The 20,026-nt window shown below is 40.9% G+C and overlaps 1 protein-coding gene across 11 annotated transcripts in view; it reads right to left on the bottom strand.

The window, feature by feature from the left end:
* Positions 1-20,026, bottom strand: part of ZNF385D (zinc finger protein 385D) — a 549,735-nt gene that overhangs the window by 155,821 nt on the left and 373,888 nt on the right. The gene's annotated exons all lie outside the window — the stretch shown is intronic.

The raw sequence follows: 20,026 nt of genomic DNA, 5'->3' as shown, positions 1-20,026 counted from the left end.
GTGACAATATGACAGTTAAACCGTTGCCTTGCTAGCTTGAAATTTATGTTCTTTTCAATGCGTTGTAAATAGTCATTTATGAAGTTTTTAAATATGTACTTCAGTTGCATGTTGAATTTTTTTTTTCTGTCAACACAATCATCTGCGTTTCATGTATCTTTACAAAAGTGTGGGAGGTGCAGGGGGTGGAGAGAGTAGGGAACAAAACAGAAATATTGAGTTCTTATAGGAAAGTGTTTTGGCTTCCACCTTCTTCAGCTGCTGTGATGTAAATTAAAGGGTGTTGTAACTGAGGTAGCAATTATAGAACACTGAGGATGGAATATTCAGCTGTGTTGCATTTGCTCTAACTGCTCTTTAAAGCTGAATTGCAGCAAACACTATCCGAGTGTTCAGTGGATTGCCATTTGCTCCAATTCAGCTTTAAAGAGCAGGTTTTAACAGGGAAAACTCAGGAGCAAAAACAGGAAAGGCGCTCAGACACAGAGCTTTAAAGCACAGACGATGCCTAGAAAATGAAGAGGAAAGTGTGTATGATCCCTGAATTGAAGCCATGCGGTGAGGTTAAGCTGTCAAACCTATATACCCATCTATATTGTAATATCGAGGCTGTGATTCCTTGGGTCGAAGTGGTTTGCAACTGGTTAAACCCCTATCACCATTTCATAGAACTAAATGGTCTTACAAAAAATACATAGTCAACTAGATAATGCATCATTATCAGATTTAATTTATATACCGCTTACTTGCCATACGGCTTGTGAGCAGTTTCCAAATACAGTATAAAATCAATTGCAAAATATGGTGACACATAATTAAAATACACAATAAACAACTGCATCAAAACATTAATATGAGTATCCATAATTAAAATGAATGGGTGAAGAAGCCCATTAAAACAGCATAACAACTAAATAAAACTTTGAATCCTGAAATATAATTATTTGGTACTTATTTCAATAATGCAATTTAGTTTTTTACATGCATATTTGCCAAAATACAAGAAATCCAATGTAAATCTTGAAAGCATTGCAACAGGAATGAGGGAAGCTCCAAAGTCCACTTTCCACCTTCAGGTACAGATGTTCCCCTGGTGTGAACAAGTATAACATACTCCTCTTTGTGTCTAAATCTATCTGATTTAATTTCCATCAGGGGGAAAACTGGAAGTGCAAACTCTTGTACATACTGTGCTGGGGGCGGGTGTATGGTTCGATGTGCAGTATTTTGGACAGTATCTGTGTATTAAGATAGCAATGATGGAAGAAAAAAATTTCTGAACTACTACAGTAATGATTCTTTAGAAGTTTCTTTGCCATTTTCTGTTTCAGTGTTAAAGTAGAAAGTATTAAGTGACTGTAGAGGTATCTGTGTCTGTCGTGTGTGTGTGTGTGTGTGTGTGTGTGTGTTTGCATATTTGCATAACTTATCAGTTTCACTGCTTCTGTTTGCAGCCTTTGCACACAATTCTTTGATCTTATAAATGGTGTGGATTAATTAATTAATCCTGAATCCTGGTGGTGAATGGGAGAAACTAGAGAGAGACACAGTCCCTCCTCCTACAGATGAAATTGACAAGCGGTCTTATAAGAGTGCAGATCAATTTTGTCCACCACAGCTAGGGGAACTCTCTGGATTTTCCTTTCCAGTGAGTGGGCACAATCCAAGTTAACACCTGGCAGCCACATTTCAGACCAGTCTCAGTTTCCAAGTATTCTTCAAAGGCACACTCATGCAGAGCACAGTACAGAATGTATATTGCACAATCATGAATTACCACTTCAGTATCATGTCTATTTGGAAAACAGCACAGCTAATGCTGTCATCAGCTGTCACATGGGAATCCTGGACCAGCGTGGACTCAAGAGCACAGCCAAGTTCTTGTGCAACTAAATTTCTAGAATGGGCAGCTGGATATACAAGCTGTTGGGGCAACGAGAAGGAAGACGGAAGAGAAACACAACCCTTTTCATGAGACTAGAAGGTGCCATTGTAAAAGATGAGTTTCTGTGGATATGTGAAATCATGGAATGTAACAGCAGAAATCTATATGGAAATAAAGGAAAAAGTTTTGCACTTCCCTAATGAGAAATGCATGATTAAGTGAGGGGAAATGTACACAAATGTATTGGCTGCATCTCACTGTCAAGTGCCAACAAGTAGCACCCATTCCATCTGACTGCAGAAGAGGAAGAGATGGGAAACAGGGCCACTCTAGGTTTTCCTCTCCCTGAACTCTTTTCATTCGAGCTGATCATTTTGAAAAGGGTTCAGGGATAGGAAAACTTGCTTGTTTTCTTCTTCTCTCCTCTGCCCTTTTCCTTTTTTGTTGTGTCTTTTAGAATCTTGACACTCCAGGCAGGGACTGTGCTGTTTCTTACTGATTTTATGTAAGGTGCTCTGGAAGCAGGGCAAATAAACAAAAACAAGACATTTACAAAAATGACGGGTTTCTGTTCCTTCAGTTTTGCCCTGCTGCAAGCATCAAATGACAAGCTTTGTCTCTATTCAATTCTGGCCATATAACTAAACTCTTTCTTCTTCTGTAAAGCAGTAAGAAGTTATGTATTCAGAGATAATTCATACAAAAGTGTTTCATGAACAGATGTTAATATAATATTGCTACACATATTCATGAGTAGCTAAGTGCAAAAATGACTGATATAAGAATGAGTGTGTGTGTGTGTGTGTGCATTTGAGTACCTATGAGGTATGTAACATAGCAGGCTAAAGTGAAAAAGTATAGGTACTTCTCCTTTCCTTTATCTCTGCACCATCAAAATACATCACAGTATTATCCTTTCCTTTTTCAACAGCTTTCACCTTAACCAATAAGATTCTATATCCTGTAGCCAAGCCCCCCTCCAGCATTCTCAATACCAGTTTTACTACATATACTATGTGGAGAGGATTGGATATCTGCATGCAATCTCATGCAGAATACTAACCTTCGTAGAATTAAATGGTTTGGGGGCTTTATTTACTAGGAAGTGCCATGAAACCTGCAAAATTTCCATACAGAATTCATGTGAAATCCATCTTTCTGAAACCTTTTACAACTTGGCTTTCCAGTTCAGAAATGCTTGAGGTGTATAGTAATAACAACATAATTGAATCAAGTTAAAATCGTGATTAAAACTATAAAACATGGTAAACATTAAAAACCAAGACTATGATAGCGCAAAGCTGCATGTGCACTTTGAAGAGAGCTAGATGTGCAATCAAATGTGCCTTTAACATTTTTTGCTCTGTTTTACATTGAAAAAATGCCTTGTATATTCAACCATTCATGTTACTCTGGCTGTGTATGTGGGTCTCCCCACCAACAGCTTTGCCATACTGTGGTGTATTCAACGCACTAAATTGATATATAGGTATTGATATCAAAGTGCCCCGAAGCTTGACAAAATGGAAAGCCTTTTAAGTGTCTCTCAAGCTATGGATCTATTGTGCCTTTTAAGGGAGAGAATTCCAGCGCAGGCAAGACTTCAGATATTTAGAGGGGGAAGCAAATCTCACTGAAAGGTCCAAAGGCCTGCTCTTGGATATGCTGAAGTTTAGTTTGCAGGGGGGGGGGTTCCACTGCCTTTCCATCACATTTTTTCATATATTTTTTTCAACTGACAGTGCTCATACCTTTCAGTTGAAAAGCACTACTCCTGAAAAATAATCACAGATAGTTTGATACACAGGATATGGAAAGATTTTTTAATTTAGATTTTTTGTGGTGCTCTGCTCCACATGCCAAAGAAAATGAATCTCAGAAATGGAACCTTGCTGAATCTACAGATCTTAGCAAAGCGGAGAATAAATGGGAGAAGGCGCTTCAAGATATTTAAGGTAGTGTGCAAGCAATATTAACCAACTTTGCAAAAGCGCACAGGATGATGACACAAATGATGAAAAGAGCAATAGGAGTCTGCCCTGGTGTTGAGATTTTTAGGGAAAGCCATTCTCAACGCCTTGTTACCAGGATGGGTGCAATGACACTGGAAAAGGGTGGGGCCTCACTTATAGACTGACCTCCCTCTGAGGTGTGGTTGATGTGACTTCTTTTCAGTGCCAAATATATCTATTTACCCAGGCATGCCAGTTACTTGTGTTGTGCAATGGGATGACCTACAACAGGGGTCAGCAAACTTTTTCAGCAGGTGGCCGGTCCACTGTCCCTCATACCTTGTTGGGGGCTGGACTATATTTTTTTTTGGGGGGGGGGATGAACGAATTCCTATGCCCCACAAATAACCCAGAGATGCATTTCACATAAATCACACATTCTACTCATCTAAAAACACCAGGCAGGCCCCACAAAGAACCCAGAGATGCATTTTAAATAAAAGGGCACATTCTACTCATGTAAAAACACGCTGTGGGCTGGATTTAGATGGAGATTGGGCCGCATCCGGCCCCCGGGCCTTAGTTTGCCTACCCATGACCTACAACATTATGTATTGCTATAGCATGTGTTTATAATCTATGTTTTTAACTGATGTATTTTTATCTGCTCTTGTTCAGTTGTATCTTTAAAGTACCTTTTTTGTTTGTAACCCACCTGATAACAGCAAGAATGAATGGCAATATAGACATTTCTCAAATAAATAATAAACAAAGGTTGCCTGATTTATTTTAACCTAAAGCTCAGTGCATGTGAAGGAGACTAAACAAATAAAACAAGTCATATTTTCACAAATAGCTGAAATTATATACCAATGAAGTTTGCACAGCTTGTATAAACATTTTCCATCAAGGGCTAGCACTCACTGCATTCCAAATATTAAGTGGATTTCAGGTGCAAGTCCAGTCTTTGGAATGAGAGTGGTCTCACGACATTCCAAAGACCAAGTGCATCTCTCTCAAAATATAAAATAAAATTGCTTTTTTGAATGATACTGATCCAGTTCTACACTTCTGTCCCAATGACTGATGGCGCAGTCCCTTGTAGATCTTTGGCTAATTTGCTGCCATTTATATTTGGACAACATCCATAGAATTTCTCCTTGGATAAAGACAGACGTCAAACAGGGAGTGTTACCAGTGCTTTATTATATTCTTTTGACAACTAAATTATACTTTGAACCACAATGATATATGCAGTGCACACAGCTGTTGCGTGTTGCTATGCAAAATCTGTTGCTAACACATGTAGAAAAATCAGCATTTTGCTCTGTGTACCCTGCATTTAAGCTGGGAGGGGAGCATTCAATTGGCTGTGGTGTTTAAGTACATTAGCACACACATCTTCAAAATCAGTAGAAGGAAAGCAAATAAAAGTATCTTTGGCCAAGTAGCAGCAGTGCCGACAAAACTGAGAGTAGGTTTTTGTAAGTGAAAAGCTACAATGGAAATAATGCTGAAGAAAAGGGTTGCCATACATCCAGAATTTCCCGGACATAACCGGAATACTGCAGTCGGAAGCAGTGCCTGGGCGGAAATCAGTGAAATGTTTGGGGAACTCCAGACATGTGTCATTTCTCGCAATTTCCCTTAAAAAGAGCTCAAAAACATCAAATTTTTTTGCATTTATGCCAGCAACTTTCAGCAAACTTAAAAAAGCTCAACAACTTTTGAGTCCAGATTTTCATTTTTGAAATATGGCAACCCTACCTAAACACTTAACACAAACTAGGTAAGGTTCACATTTCATCCATAGACCCACTAATTATGTGTTTTGGTATCACTGAGCATTTTGTGCAATGGGTGAAGTTCATGAATAGTTGACAGATGTTGAATCCCTAGAAATAGGAGAATAATAAAGCTATTTAAATGCAAGCAGATAAACCTAAATTGTTCAGTCTAAGAGGTAGCAGAAAGAAGTATACTTGGCTTTGTCTTGTTTGGCTTACTCAACAACAAACTACTGCCTCTTAATGACCCACATAGTGATGAGCTCAAACACAAATGCTACCTAAGGATATTGAATAGATCAAACACTTCAGAGAAAACTTTTAACCACATTACTTTCATCATCTTTCTCTCTCCAAACAATCTTCAGATATAGCAAGAAGATACTTCTCCATCAGCATAAGATTCTGAAAACAAGCATGAAGGATTAACTAAAAATTAGGTGCACTCCTTTCAGAGATGTGACTTCTTGGGAAACAGGGATGGGGTGATGTGACTGCATTTGAAGCAGAGGAGACTGAAGAGCAAACTCCTCAATGTGTTTGCAAACAGAAAGGACCAAATCCCAATCAAAAGGGCTCAAAATCTGAAATCCAATAAAATGTCTTAAAGTAATGTCCCACTGTCAATAGCCTGTTCTGTGAAGTTATTGGTCTTGTGAGAGGAAACCGAGAAAGCCCCAGTAAATGAGCTGCAGTCCAGGTGATTTTCCACACAATGCTTGTGGAGTTTAATTTTCACACAATGCACAAAAAGGATGTACTTCGTTTTTACAGAGCTAACAAAGAACTTCTTTGATACAGTCATTAAATGGGAAAGCTTGACAATCCAGGTGTACCACATAGAGACAGACAGACCCTCCAAGTGTCCCTATTTTCCAGAGATAATCCTGGATTTATAGAAGCTGTCCCAGTTTCTGATTTGATCCCAGAATGTCCCACTTTTCCTTAGGACAGCCCTAGTTTCATCAGAGAAATTATGGTGGGTTGGTGGGTATCCAACATTGAAGCCATCTGAAGGCAGCCCTGTACAGGAAAGGTTTTTTAATGTTTTATTATGCTTTTATATATATTGGAAGCCACCCAGAATGGCTGGGGCAACCTAGTCATACAGGCAGGGTTTGTTTGTTTGTTTGTTTGTTTGTTGAATAGGGTGTCCCTATTTTCATCAGAGAAATGTTGGAGTGTATGCAGAGAGAGAGAGAGACAGAGTGCTCTTTGCAGAATTTCAATACGGTCTTCATGCAAAAAACTAGATTAGAATGAGAATGCTCAAAACAGTTTAGTGTTTAGAAAGTACAAAATGGCTAGGTAAAATAAGTGTTTCTGGTTTGGTTTTCTTTAAACTACCAGGATGTGCAGATAATCTGCCCTAATCTACCAGGACTTTTATTTTACAATGATATATTGTAACTCTGCTGGTGTTGACAAATATCTCAGACTATCGCAGACCTTGGTTCTAGCTGATTTAACTCATATCAGGGGGCATATAATGATGGTTACATGTGCATTTTTTTGTCACACTGGTGAGGGAAAAAATACCAGAGGAAAAACTAGATGTGATTGAATGTATGATCCAGTCACTTGGACAAGTGTGTGCACAAGCTGAAAACCTAAGAAGTCAAATTTACAAGCTTCCCTCCCACCTCTGTAGTGAGACCTGAGTGGCTCTTTTAGGTAGAGGTGAAATTGGGAAGGGAATTGAAACCCCTTGTCAGTTTCACCTCTGCAGTGAAGGGGCTTCTCTCCACTGGCAGGTGGGAAGAAAGCTTGTCAGTTCTGCTGCTGCTGTTTGCGGCCTTTTTGTGAGAACTGGATAATGCACACTTAGTGCTGAAAATGTAAGTCATGGAGCCACGAATTTGCATATGTAAAATACAAGCGTGCATTTGCCAGCTCTCTCATAACACACGTCCATGTGTACAACCACTCTTTCATGGCTTAAACCAGAGTGTTGTTTGGAAAAGTAAGGATATCCATGACGCCCTATGGGCATTCTGACATTATGTCAGAATCATGGTGATTCTGCAGAAAGAAAGTCATTAGTATCACATATCTCTAGTTCTCTCTTCTTTGCACCGGACCCAGGTATCGCTCTCACACTCTGTGGGGCTGCAGGGTGGGGTTTACTAACAGGCAAACTAAGTCTCTCCCTTGAGCCTCCATTTTTTAGGGGCTTGAAATAGTTGAAGAGGAAAAGGTCACGTCAATCAGGCAATCCACCTTAGCAAATAAGCACTTATGATAAATTCAGTATAAGAGTACCCTTGCCAGTCAAAGAAAGGAAAAAAAACCACATGGAGAAACATCTCTTTTTTTACACTGCCACAGTAAGAATTCATTTCAGCTAGCAAGCCCAGGAGAGTGAGGTGTGAGGAAAGTCCCTACTTTTCAAAGAAATACTGTGCATTTGTTTAAAAAGATTCTATTAAATGTGATTGTAAGTTGGCTCTGATAGAAGCAGACAAAAGGCTATCCAGGCGAAAAACCACAAGTAAGACACTAGCCTAGCTGGAGCTTTATACAGCCTGAGTGTGGCTCCCATACTCCTTTAAAATGCCCCAGGAAAGTTATGGGTCACCCTCAGTTTGCACAGAGAACACTGCCTCAGCTTATATCTGCATTATAGTCCATCATCCCAACACTTTGTGTTGCCTCCTACCAATTTTCCATCAAACAAATATTGCTCACCAGACAGTTCCAAAGTGGCACTTTTAAGTTAACTCTGCTCTGATGGGAAGACATTTCTTCCTAGTTTAAACAATGCAAACTTCAAATACTAAAAGAAAATGGAAAGGGATTGAGTGGGAGACCTTGTCTCTGAATACTTCCAGCTCCCTCTTGAAAGCAGGGGTTGTGTAGTTGTTCTTTCAGCTGTGTCACAATCTCTTTTAGATTACCACCAAACACAGGTAACAATCTGAAGCGAAAACAACCAGATTCCAAGTGAGCATATAGGTCTGGTAGGAGGGTCCCAAAAGGGTTTGACGAATTGAAAGGAGTTCAATACTAGCAAAATATAATTCCTACCCGAAAGTTGGCAGCTATATTGTAAAGTAGGTTAACCTTGAATGTTTAAACATGTGCTGGTGACTGATGAGTGTTTACCATAGAGAAACACACATATGCATACAAGTGCATGGGTGCTTATAGTATCTGCTACGTCTACCACATTCCCATTACCAACAAGAAATGTGGGTATGCCCACCATGGGAAGATACCACAGGTAAGTGGGTAGCCTTATGCTCGTAATGAAGATAATTTATTGCATTTCTGAGATGTGCTGGTAAAAAGCAGATCCCACCCCTCTAGATTAATTTTGACATGTGGCCAAGATTGCCCACCTCTTAGTCACCTGACATTTTCATTATATCAGATGACTGGCAGGTGGCCAGCCCTACCCACCTATCAAAGTTGACCCATGGGTGGAAGAAGACAAAGATCTGGCCCACTCCCAATTTATATGCTAAGAGAGACTCAAGGCAAGTATAAAAAATTAAGGTACAAAATATGAAACTAAGCAACAAGGACAACACAAATACAGTGGTACCTTTGTTCTCAAACTTAATCCATTCTGGGAGTCCGTTCGACTCCCAAAATGGTTCGAAAACCAAGGTACAGCTTCCGATTGGCTGCAGGAGCTTCCTGCACTCTATCGGAAGCTGTGTTGGACATTCAGCACCCGAAAAACGTTCGCAAACTGGAACACTCACTTCTGGGGTGCGGCGTTCAGGAGCTGATTTGTTCGGGAGCCAAGGTACCACTGTCCTTTTAATATGCTAAATGCAGCAGCTGGTTGAAAATGCCCAGCAGAAAAATAACTTGTAAGACTCAGCAGATACTATCAAAAACCATCAAACGCTGGGAAGTAGAAGAAGAGTTTGGATTTGATATCCCGCCTTTCACTCCCCTTCAGGAGTCTCAAAGCAGCTAACACACTCTGTGAGGTGAGTGGGGCTGAGAGACTTCAGAGAAGTGTGACTGGCCCAAGGTCACCCAGCAGCTGCATGTGGAGGAGCGGGGAATCAAACCCGGATCACCAGATTACGAATCTACCATTCTTAACCACTACACCACACTGGCTCTCAGTAGAGGATGTTTGCACTCAGCAAAAATATGTTGCTGTTAATGGTAACTTTCTCCATATCAAAGTCATTAACTACTAGATATTGATTTAGAAAACACAGTCAGATTTTTTTTGCTTTTTGCTTTTTTAAAAGATCCATCACTTATGGGAATATTTATAGATTATAATTTTCAGTAGGAGTCACACCTAGCCTTATGAGGTCCCTCTCCGAGGGTCTTCTGCTGGTTCCCTCATTGCGAAAAGGGAAGTTACAGGGAACCAGGCAGAGGGCCTTCTCGGTAGTGGTGCCCTCCCTGTGGAACACCCTCCCTTCAGATGTCAAGATAAAGTACTATACAACTTTTAAAAGACATCTGAAGGCAGCCCTCTATCAGGAAGTTTTTAATGTTTGATGCTTTATTATGTTTTATGTATTTGTAAGCTGCCCAGTGTTCCACAAGGCTTGACGATCCCTCAGACTTTCTTGTGAAGCAAGGTGGAGTCCTTGGGGCAATGGAAGCACATGGTTTTAAGATTACAAGTGAAAAATCAGGAACTACATATTTCCATTTAAAAGTACAGTTCCCAGGCTCCCCTGCAACAGTGGATGGTCTCTGCACACTCTTGAGCCTCTGTTGTACTAGGAAACTAATAATTTAAGGATTAAATCTCTGCAATTGTCAAATAACATTTAAGCCGTTTGGGAGGACGACGCACCAGTCATAAAAAAGTACTGAGGAAGATCTCCCATGGGTATCTTTCTAAGCTTCCTTGGACTCAGCAACCTCACAGAAAATTTCAACCTTCTCTGAGAAAGCTCAGAAAATCCAATTCAATCCAGAGGTTGCTCATCGTCACTAGTTTTCCAGCTGCTGCTTAGTGCTAAGAATAGACTCTACATCTTAGATTATTTTTAAGAAACTCAAAATTTGGATATTGACTTTGATTTTGAGATCCAAGTTCCAAAAGAACATGGGCATAAGTGGCATAGTTTACATTTCAGATTCAAGTAGGGCATTTTGAAGCACAACCCAACTTTCTTTGGCTATCACCACTAGTGTGAAATTCTGTAAAAGTCACTGGCAATCAGTGCAGACAGTACTGAGATAAAAGGGCCATTGCTCTAACTCTGTGTAGGGCAGTTTCTTAGGGCAACTGCCCTATGAATGCCAGGCAAACCAAACAAATTGTTTTCTGTTCTTCCTTCACATCTCAAATGATGTAAACCTAGCATAGCTACTGATTCATGTAAACAGCAGGTTTTGCAAAAAGCTTAGGACTGAATGGACCTGAAGACAGAAATCTTCTGCCAAACACACTGTGATATAAATAATTGGTTTTCATACTCCACAAGCTTTAGGTGTTAAAGTCACATGAATCTGAATAAATATAATTGATAGATTAAATAAGGTAATGAATACATATTTATATAGAGAAATATATCTTCAATATCTTTACTCTGGGTCGTATGGGGACATTAAGGCTGTTGCAAAATATATTCGTGTATGTGTTCTGAAAAGATTTTAGAAGCGTATCATGGTGAGGTTTGTAAAGTTGAGCAATGTAAGAGATTATTTTTTTCTATTTGCAGTAATCCCTTCCTTCCTAATGGGTCTTCTTATGACTTGATCCTAAGATTGGTTTGCACCAGCAAGTGAGTGTAGTTCTTCCAATTGTTCTACCACCACAAAGTCCTAGAACATGTCATTCTGGTACCAAAAGAATGTGGTGTTGGTGGTGTAAACAAATGATCTTACCATATTCCGTAAAAACAACTACAACAATACACCACCCCCAGTGATGCAACTACCTGAGCAATGCCCATAAGATTTAGGTTGTTATAAGTTGTTCAACTGCAGGTTAAGTTCATGTAGGCACACAGCTGGAGAGTTTGTTGTTTCCAGCTGCAGCGTTTGCCAACAATGCTAGAACAGTCCTAGAACAATATGCTTTTCATCTAATAGTCAAATCCTTGACAGAATAAATGCTTTTGATAAATGGCGAGCCTTGACAGAAAGTGACTGGATTGGCTTCCACAGGCAATGTTGACAAACAATAACCCATTTGCTAAACACTGGACTGTAGAGATAATAGTGGCTCCGATTTGTGCTGAGTAGTGACTCAGCTAAGTGAAAACAAAAATCCAGGGATCTTGAATGCTCTGCCAAGGTAAGTTGCTTGCCAATTTTCCTTCTGCATTTACAGCTAAAAATCTTGTCAAAGCTCCACTTTTAAATCTATTGATCCTTACCATAAGGATGGGGTACTGTATTGGAAAACACAAGCATTATCATCTCCTGTCCTCATGAGTTACTACACTCTATAGTAAGCAAGGTCAAGAAGGGGGGTTGCTTTTTTCCCTGATTGCTTATCCAAAATGTGAAAGCCTTCTCCCCAGGATCTAAAAAAAGATAAACACGTTTCTTGATTTTACACCACTATAGATAGGCCATATTAATCAGATGCAATATATTTTTTTTGATTGAAGTAAAGCATATGGATCTGAAAGAGCCCTGCTAAAATATCAACTAGCTCTAAATGTACTGCTAACAGACACCACAGGGTATTCTTGGTATTGTAGCTGGTGTGAATTGCCATTAAAAACTGAAAGACTTTAGGGTGTAAAAAACAATCAAGGAGTTGTTCAAACTGCATGTAATAGCCAAGATCCAGATTCTCATGCTATTAGTCACAGTGAATAATACCATTTTCCACAAACACATCAGTTGAAATAGACACAGCTCCATGTAAGACTATTTTGAATGGTTAGCATTTAGCTAACCACCCTAGCATTTAGGGTGGAATGTGTTCAGGGCATCAGATATGATTACATTTTAAGGAAGGCACTTTTAAACTGCTTTCTGTCCTGTTGAACTGGACTGTATACAGACACAGACACACACACACACATGTACTTAAAAAGTCCTCTTTTAATCTGAGTTTCTCAGGTGTTCTTTTGAAATCTAGTTCAGAGGTGAGATAGCTTTTTCAACCCGAGAGCCACATTCCCACTTGGTCAATCGTTTGGGGGCCACATGCCGGTGGTACAGGGGGCCAGAGTCAAAAGTAAGCAAAGCAATGAACGTAAATGTGGACTTTTTACAGTTGCTTATCTTCCACGCACACTCACACATCTCTTGGTCATCCACCTAGCCAAGCAAGAGGCATTGGATTTGTTCAAGGACAAATCCAAGCTAGGCAAAACCACTCAAGAGGAGCATGGAGCAGGACCCGTAAGGGCTGTGGTCTCAGGAGAGTCCCAAGAGTCAGACAGAGAAGCCAGGAAGGCCATGTTTGCCCCCCCCCCCAGGCCTAAGGTCCCCAACCCCAGCAGAAGATGCAGTAGACCCATCTCAGGGCAAATCAGGGCTCCATGGGAACCTAGATGTGCCCTGGAAATGGAGGAGATGATGATTAATTGGATGAGGCAATGGGGCAGAGAGAAGCTTTCCCGGTGATCAGAACTGATAAGCTTTCAAAACAGGCAAATTTAAATATCTCACATGGGCCCATTTGTGTCAGCTCATATATCACCCAAAGATAGAGCACTTAATACCTCACTACCAAATCTGTGAACTGCCTCCATCTTGGGGTCAATTGCTATGAAAGCTCTGCCTGTGGCATTTAATCTGTATTTCACATGTGCAAACAACTGTTTCGCGTTGCTTTCATCAAGTGATAAGTATGCCTGTGTGCATCAATTCTACTTGGCAATTTTTTAAAAAAATGAAAAGACAAAGAATAGTGGAGCTTCCTGTGACACAACCGCTGGGTCTGTGGCACGTGGGGCTTGTACAGGTGCGCTGAAACCTGTCCATGTGTGACTCAGTGTAGGAATTGAAGGAAGCCAGGTCTGCATCATCAAACATCCAGGAAAGCCTAAGGCAGAGGACACATTGGATAGGGCAGTGTATTCCTCACTCCACGCAGCTCTTTGCCACTATCACTTGATCAACCTCAAATGGAGCTTGTGTTTGTGTTGCTCATGCCGCTCCCATCTGCTTTGGGATTGCAGAAATATGACTGGGGAAGAAAATAGCTGGTATGGGGAGGGTTAGGTTCTCCTCTATGGTCATTTTCTGCTGTCATTTGCCTTGCCCAAGGACTTGCGTTGACACTGCTTCACTGGACAGCCTAGGTCTGTGACCGAAGGGACAAAGATGAATTGTACCTGCAAAAGCCCTGGGGTGACTTAAATGTAGTGTGGGGCAGAAATGACAAACAGTGCCCAAATCAAAGCACTCTTATACAGGGTGAGCTACAGTTTAAGAACAGGGAGGGAATTGCTGCTGGATCAGACAAAGGGCCCTCCAATCCAATGGCATGGCCTGGATAGCTCAGTTGGTTAGAGCGTGCTGCTGATAACACCAAGGTTGCAGGTTTGATCCCTGTATGGGACAGTTGCATATTCCTGCATTGCAGGGGGTTGGACTAGATGACCCTCAGGGTCCTTTCCTGCAGGTATAAGGTGATGTACAAATTTAAGAAATAAAATAATAAATAAAACTCTACAATTCTATGTTTCTATGTGTTTCCCATAGCAGGCTAACTGGCTCCAATAAGCTTCCCAGGAGTTCATTATGGCAGTGGACACACAACCATGGTTTGTATTCAGTTACACGGTGTCTTGACTTAGTAGTTCATCCATATAGCTGCCACTGCTAATACTGTAGACTTATCTTGCATGATTTGGTTTTATTTAAAATGCTATTTAATTTAGGTTTTTATGGGCCACCCGGACCATCCTCAGTGCATGTCCCCCAGCCTCAACCCTTTACAATATTACCTCGGGTTAAGAACTTAATTCGTTCCAGAGGTCCGTTCTTAACCTGAAACTGTTCTTAACCTGAGGTACCACTTTAGCTAATGGGGCACCCGCTCCCGCCATGTGATTTCTGTTCTCATCCTGAAGCAAAATTCTTAACCTGAGGTGCTATTTCTGGGTTAGTGGAGTCTGTAATCTGAAGTGTCTGTAACCTGCAGTGTCTGTAACCCGAGGTACCACTGTTTTTGTTTCAAAGGAAAAAAACCAGAACCCCATGGCTGATCTGTCTACACTTAAAAATGCTTCTACTCCAAGTCATTCATCCAACGGAGGTCCACAGACTTCATTCAGGTGGTCTGCAGCATGCAGTAAATAATTATACATTATAATTGAGACAAGAGGAAGAAAAAAATCATGAAGTGGTCTGCCAGTACCCTCAGCCATTTTCAAGTGGGAGAAAACGTTTGGGAACCACAGGTCTATTGCCATTGCAGGCAAATCTCCTTGCAAGCGTCTCAGATTCATAATATGAAGCCTTTATCTCATACTGGCAGTCAAATGTGACTACAGGAGATGGTTTTTGGTTCAGTGGCAGAGCGAATGCTCTGTATGCAAAAGGTCCTAAGATCAATCCCTGACATTTCCAAGTAGGGATGGAAAAGATTCCTGTCCAATATCTTAGAGAATTGCGGCTAGTCAGTTTATACGGAGCTAGATGGACCAGTGATCTGACATATTATATTGCAAGTTCCTGTTTTCCTAACTCTTGGCAGTTATGAAAGCAGAACAAATGTCTTTCAGGTCCTGCTGCATTCAATTTGCTTTTGTTTGGGGTTTTGTTTTTAAAGTAATTATTTCCATGATAATTATGAAACAAACTTCATGTGAAGTTTTTTGGAAGCAGCTACCATTCTAATGTGGGTCTGAAACAGCATTGAATCTTTACAAAATTGCGCTGTTGATAATCACGGTGCCTGCTAGCGGTAGCTACACATTTTATTCATTCGTTCGTTTTACATTATACTGCTTTTCTAGGAAAATACTTCAGGATGGTTTCTATGTTCTCCCTAATGGGCAATGTTTGGACAAATGAATGAAATCATCTACATGCTGATGTAGAAATCTTTGCAAATTACATTTTGTCACATCTTGTGGTGACTTCTATGACTGCATATGCCGGAAACTAGTTACTGAAAGCAGTATCACCAAACAAAATAGGGTTTAAATTCAAATAAAAAAATATGGAGCATAGCAGAGCAAAATTGTGCAGGGTAGGTTACGAGAGAGAGAGAAAGAGAATTGAAACAGATCTTCCTTCCTTTCTGTGCAGGTGTGTGTGTGTGTGTGTGTGTGTGTGTGTGTGTTACTATTTCTCGCAAGTTGACCGAAAAAAAATTCTTGCAAGTTGACCTACAAACATATGAGCTAAACATATAAAAATGCATAAATACATAACTTTAAGAACTACCAATAACATTATTCCACTGGATTAACAATAGTTAATCCAACAGAACTTAAAATAGTGTGTAAACAGAATATAAACATCACATCAGTAGCCTCCTTAAAATCATTCCCCCAAAAATTGTAGAAAGAAAAGATAGGTCTTGAAGGCTTTCTTCCATATTTATATGGATGTGACCTGCCTTATCAGGCCATCAATAAGAAAGCCTCTCCCATGTGTCTGCCAATCTTACTGTTCTCATAGGTGGAAAAATAAGCAGAGTAGTCTGGATCATGTTCAGATATGACTTTTAAGGCTGATATCAGGAAAGCCTATAGTTCTAGGTTAGAAAGAGCCTTCCAAAATCTCCACATTTCTCAGGCCCTCCCATGGCTATACAGTGTTACCTCTGGTTACAAACTTAATTCATTCCGGAGGCCCGTTCTTAACCTGAAACCGTTCTTAACCTCAGGTACCACTTTAGCTAATGGGGCCTTTTGCTGCCTCTGCACAGCCGGAGCACGATTTCTGTTCTCATCCTGGAGCAAAGTTCTTAACCCGAGGTAGTACTTCCAGGTTAGCGGAGTCTGTAACCCTAAGTGTTTGTAACCCGAGGTACCACTGTATTAGAGAACAGGAATTTTTCCAGGTGTGTGTGTTTGTGAAGAGCAAATTAGAACATTGAAACAGGGAGCAGAAAAGCTAAGAATCTGGAGATTATGGTTCACAAAGAGGGGTGCAATTTATGTTGGGAAGGATAATCCACGTTCTGTCCTGAGGTTGAAGACTTGACACCCTTCACACAAGAAGTCAAAATCATCTGCTTTGATAATATGATGGCCATGTTAGGGCCTTCCTTTCACAGAAGGCAGAAAGTGCTCCTAGAGCCACCCCACAAGGCCTCATCACAAAGCTTCAATCCAGATTTCCACCAACTCTGCTTGGAATGGACGTCAAGGCATCTGGAAGGTCTTCTCCAACTGAGCTTGGCTGAGCTCTTCCAGGACAACATAAGCTATCACAGGGATCCACTCCATGCCCTTTGGAACCTAATCTTAAATCTGCTCTTTTCTGCCTGCATCTTGCCTGGGCTCCTCCATCCTGCTGCCAATTGTTCTAGATTCAAGCCAAAAGCTGCTATAGAAAAATAAGGGCAGAGGGACCGTATAGTGCATAGATACGACAGGACAGAAGGGCTCAAGCCATGGAGCTCCTCTCAGCATGCTTGGCCTTCATGCAAACACATGACCTTTAGCTTCATTTCATGTTTATTCTTTGTATCTCGTCTTGACAAGTAGTATGGTATTGTTAAACATTCTGTAAGATGCTTTGAACACTACTTGAGCTAACAAAAATTAATGGAGATCCAAGGACTAGCATATGTAATGTACAAGAGTATGTGGGATTGAATAAATTGTGAATGAGTTGGAGGCAGGAGGGGGAAACTGCATGCTCTCCAATATTTCTCCGATGAAAATAGGAACAGCCCATAATGATCGTTTTACTATTTCTACCCCACACATCTTATTGGGTTGCCCCAGCACTCTGGGCAGCTTCCAACATATATAAAAACATAATAAAACATTAGACATTAAAAAAACTTCCCTATACAGGGTTGCCTTCAGACGGCTCTGGAGTTATATAACTCTATACCCTCCAACATTTATCCAATGAAAATAGGGACATTCTAAGGATATGTCGGGAAGGTAAACGGCATTTCCATGTGCTGCTCTGGTTCGCCAGAAGCGGCTTAATCATGCTGGCCACATGACCTGGAAGCTGTATGCCGGCTTCCTCGGCCAGTAAAGCGAGATGAGCGCTTCAAACCCAGAGTCGGTCGCGACTGGACCTAATGGTCAGGGGTCCCCTTTACCTTTAAGGATAGAGGGTACATTCCAGGATCAAATCAGAAACTGGGACAGCTTCTCTCAATCAGGGGTGTCCCTGGAAAATAGGGACACTTGAAGGGTCTGGAACTGCTTCTGACATACCCAAACACATGACAAAACAGAGGGCAGTAAAAACTGGGGAAAGCAGTCCCAAACAACACAGGGAACAGCAATATTTCTGTAGCAACATCTCCAAAATTAATTTCATACAACCAGGCTGCAGTTTCAAATATTTGTTAGGCAACCATTGTGTTCAAACCAGGCTGACCTGTGCTCCAGTGCCCTTCCATATAACGAGGTTAATGAGGCAACTGAGTGAAGCATCTTTCCATACTCAGCCCTAGCAATTTGATTTGAGGGCTTCGGGTCTTGGGTATTTTTGTCCAGAATAAGGTCTCTTATTCTCCTCTTAAGGCTGCCATTCATCTGTGAAATTCAGTTGTAACACTAATCTTTGCAGCAAATTATATGTAATAGCCCACTTCTCAAAAAGCAAGGCAATACAGTTCTTACTGAATGTTAAGAGCATTTCACAGTCTAATGTAAAATGCAAATATTTTCTTCTCAAGGTCAGTTATCTGAGCAAATATGAGTTGTGATCTCCTTCACAGAATTTTGTTTAAAGGAGATAAGACATTGTGGATATATTGAATAATCTGTAACAATTAAAGGAAGGATTGCTAAAATGAGGAATGACTACCAAGTATATCACAGATAATATATATATATATATATATATATATGCAGGTTTTGGTGTCCTCGGGTGTCTTCCCGTGTAAAAGTTGGGGTGTCTAGGCGACGTTTCGACGAGGTCTCACTCGTCATCTTCAGGCTGGTGCTTTCGGCTTCTTGTTACTGGAACAGAGCAGGATCTCAGTGTTTGAGTTCCTATAAATACTGTTGAGGGGGTGTGGTGTATAGCCTCCAATGTTCTGGGCAGAGAGGAAGTTCCCAGGCTAGTGTGCCTTTTCTTCTTTTGTTCCTTAATTACTTGAGGGATATCTTGAGTGATTTCTTGAGTGATATCCTGAGTACCACTTAGGTGGGTCATTAGGTGTGGATTAGTTGCTAAAGTCTTTGTGTCTTGACCTCTTGAACTTTGTGAAGAGTTTTTCTGAGAAGATGGCTGTACTGCACTTAGTTGTGCTCTGGCTTGGCTTCGTGTATAGGGGCGAGCTGTGGTTTTGTGGCCTGTGTCAGCCAGATCTGTGTAGGGATTGCAGGGGGGTGCAGCATCCGGAGGTGCCACCATGGTTTGGCTACTGGATGGTGTCTGTAATTTATCTGTGGAGAGGGTCTGGGTTTGGGTCTGGTGTGGTTGATTGGTGATGGCGTTCTGTGTGCCTCTGGATCTGGTGTCAGTTTTTGTGGGGAGGGCTAATTTCCAGATGTCTGGCAAGCGGGATGTGTCGTCACGCTTGTTCATGTTGTGAGGGTGTTTCTCTATCTCGATGGCTTCCATGATTATTCTCTTGTGGTGATGTTCCATGTTAAAGAGCAATTTGGAATCTGCAAAATTAATTTCGTGTCCTGTTTCTTTCATGTGTTGGAAAAGAGAGGAAGTTTTTTCTTCTTTTTTGACGGCATTCTTGTGTTCTGCGATACGTGCATTTATTCGTCTGTTTGTTTGTCCAATGTACGTGGCTGGGCAGACTTTGCAGGGTATTTCATAGACCCCTTGGTTTTCCAACTGGATTTTATCCTTGGGGTTTCTGAGGATATTGGCTATTTTTTGGTTGGTGCAAAAGGCTGTTTTGATATTGTGTTTATGGAGGATTTTGCTAATTTTATCTGTAGTGCCCTTGATATAAGGAAGGAGGGCCATGCCATTGTTTTCTTCTGTGTCTTGGTTTTTGGGGGGTGTTTCTTTTTATCTCTCTTCACACAAGTGCCCATTAATGAAGCCTTGACAGCCATTCAAAACAAATACAATCCCCCCGAATACATCTTGGACCTGACCAACCACTGCCTAACCAACACGTACTTCATCCACAATGGACAAAGATACAAACAGATAGAAGGAGCACCTATGGGATCACCCCTCTCACCGGTCATCGCAAACCTGTACATGGAACACTTTGAAACCAATGCTTTAGACAAGTCAGAACACAAACCCAAACTTTGGCTCAGATATGTTGACGACACCTTTGTAATTTGGCCACACGGGAAGGAAAAACTGGATAGCTTCCTCACACATCTCAACAGCCTACACCCCAAAATACAATTCACTATGGAAATAGAAGC

Source organism: Podarcis melisellensis (genome assembly GCF_964234715.1).
Source record: "Podarcis melisellensis genome assembly, chromosome: 12".
Taxonomy (NCBI): domain Eukaryota; kingdom Metazoa; phylum Chordata; class Lepidosauria; order Squamata; family Lacertidae; genus Podarcis; species Podarcis melisellensis.
Note: the sequence above shows the minus strand (reverse complement) of the source record. Positions and strands in the feature narration are given on the sequence as shown.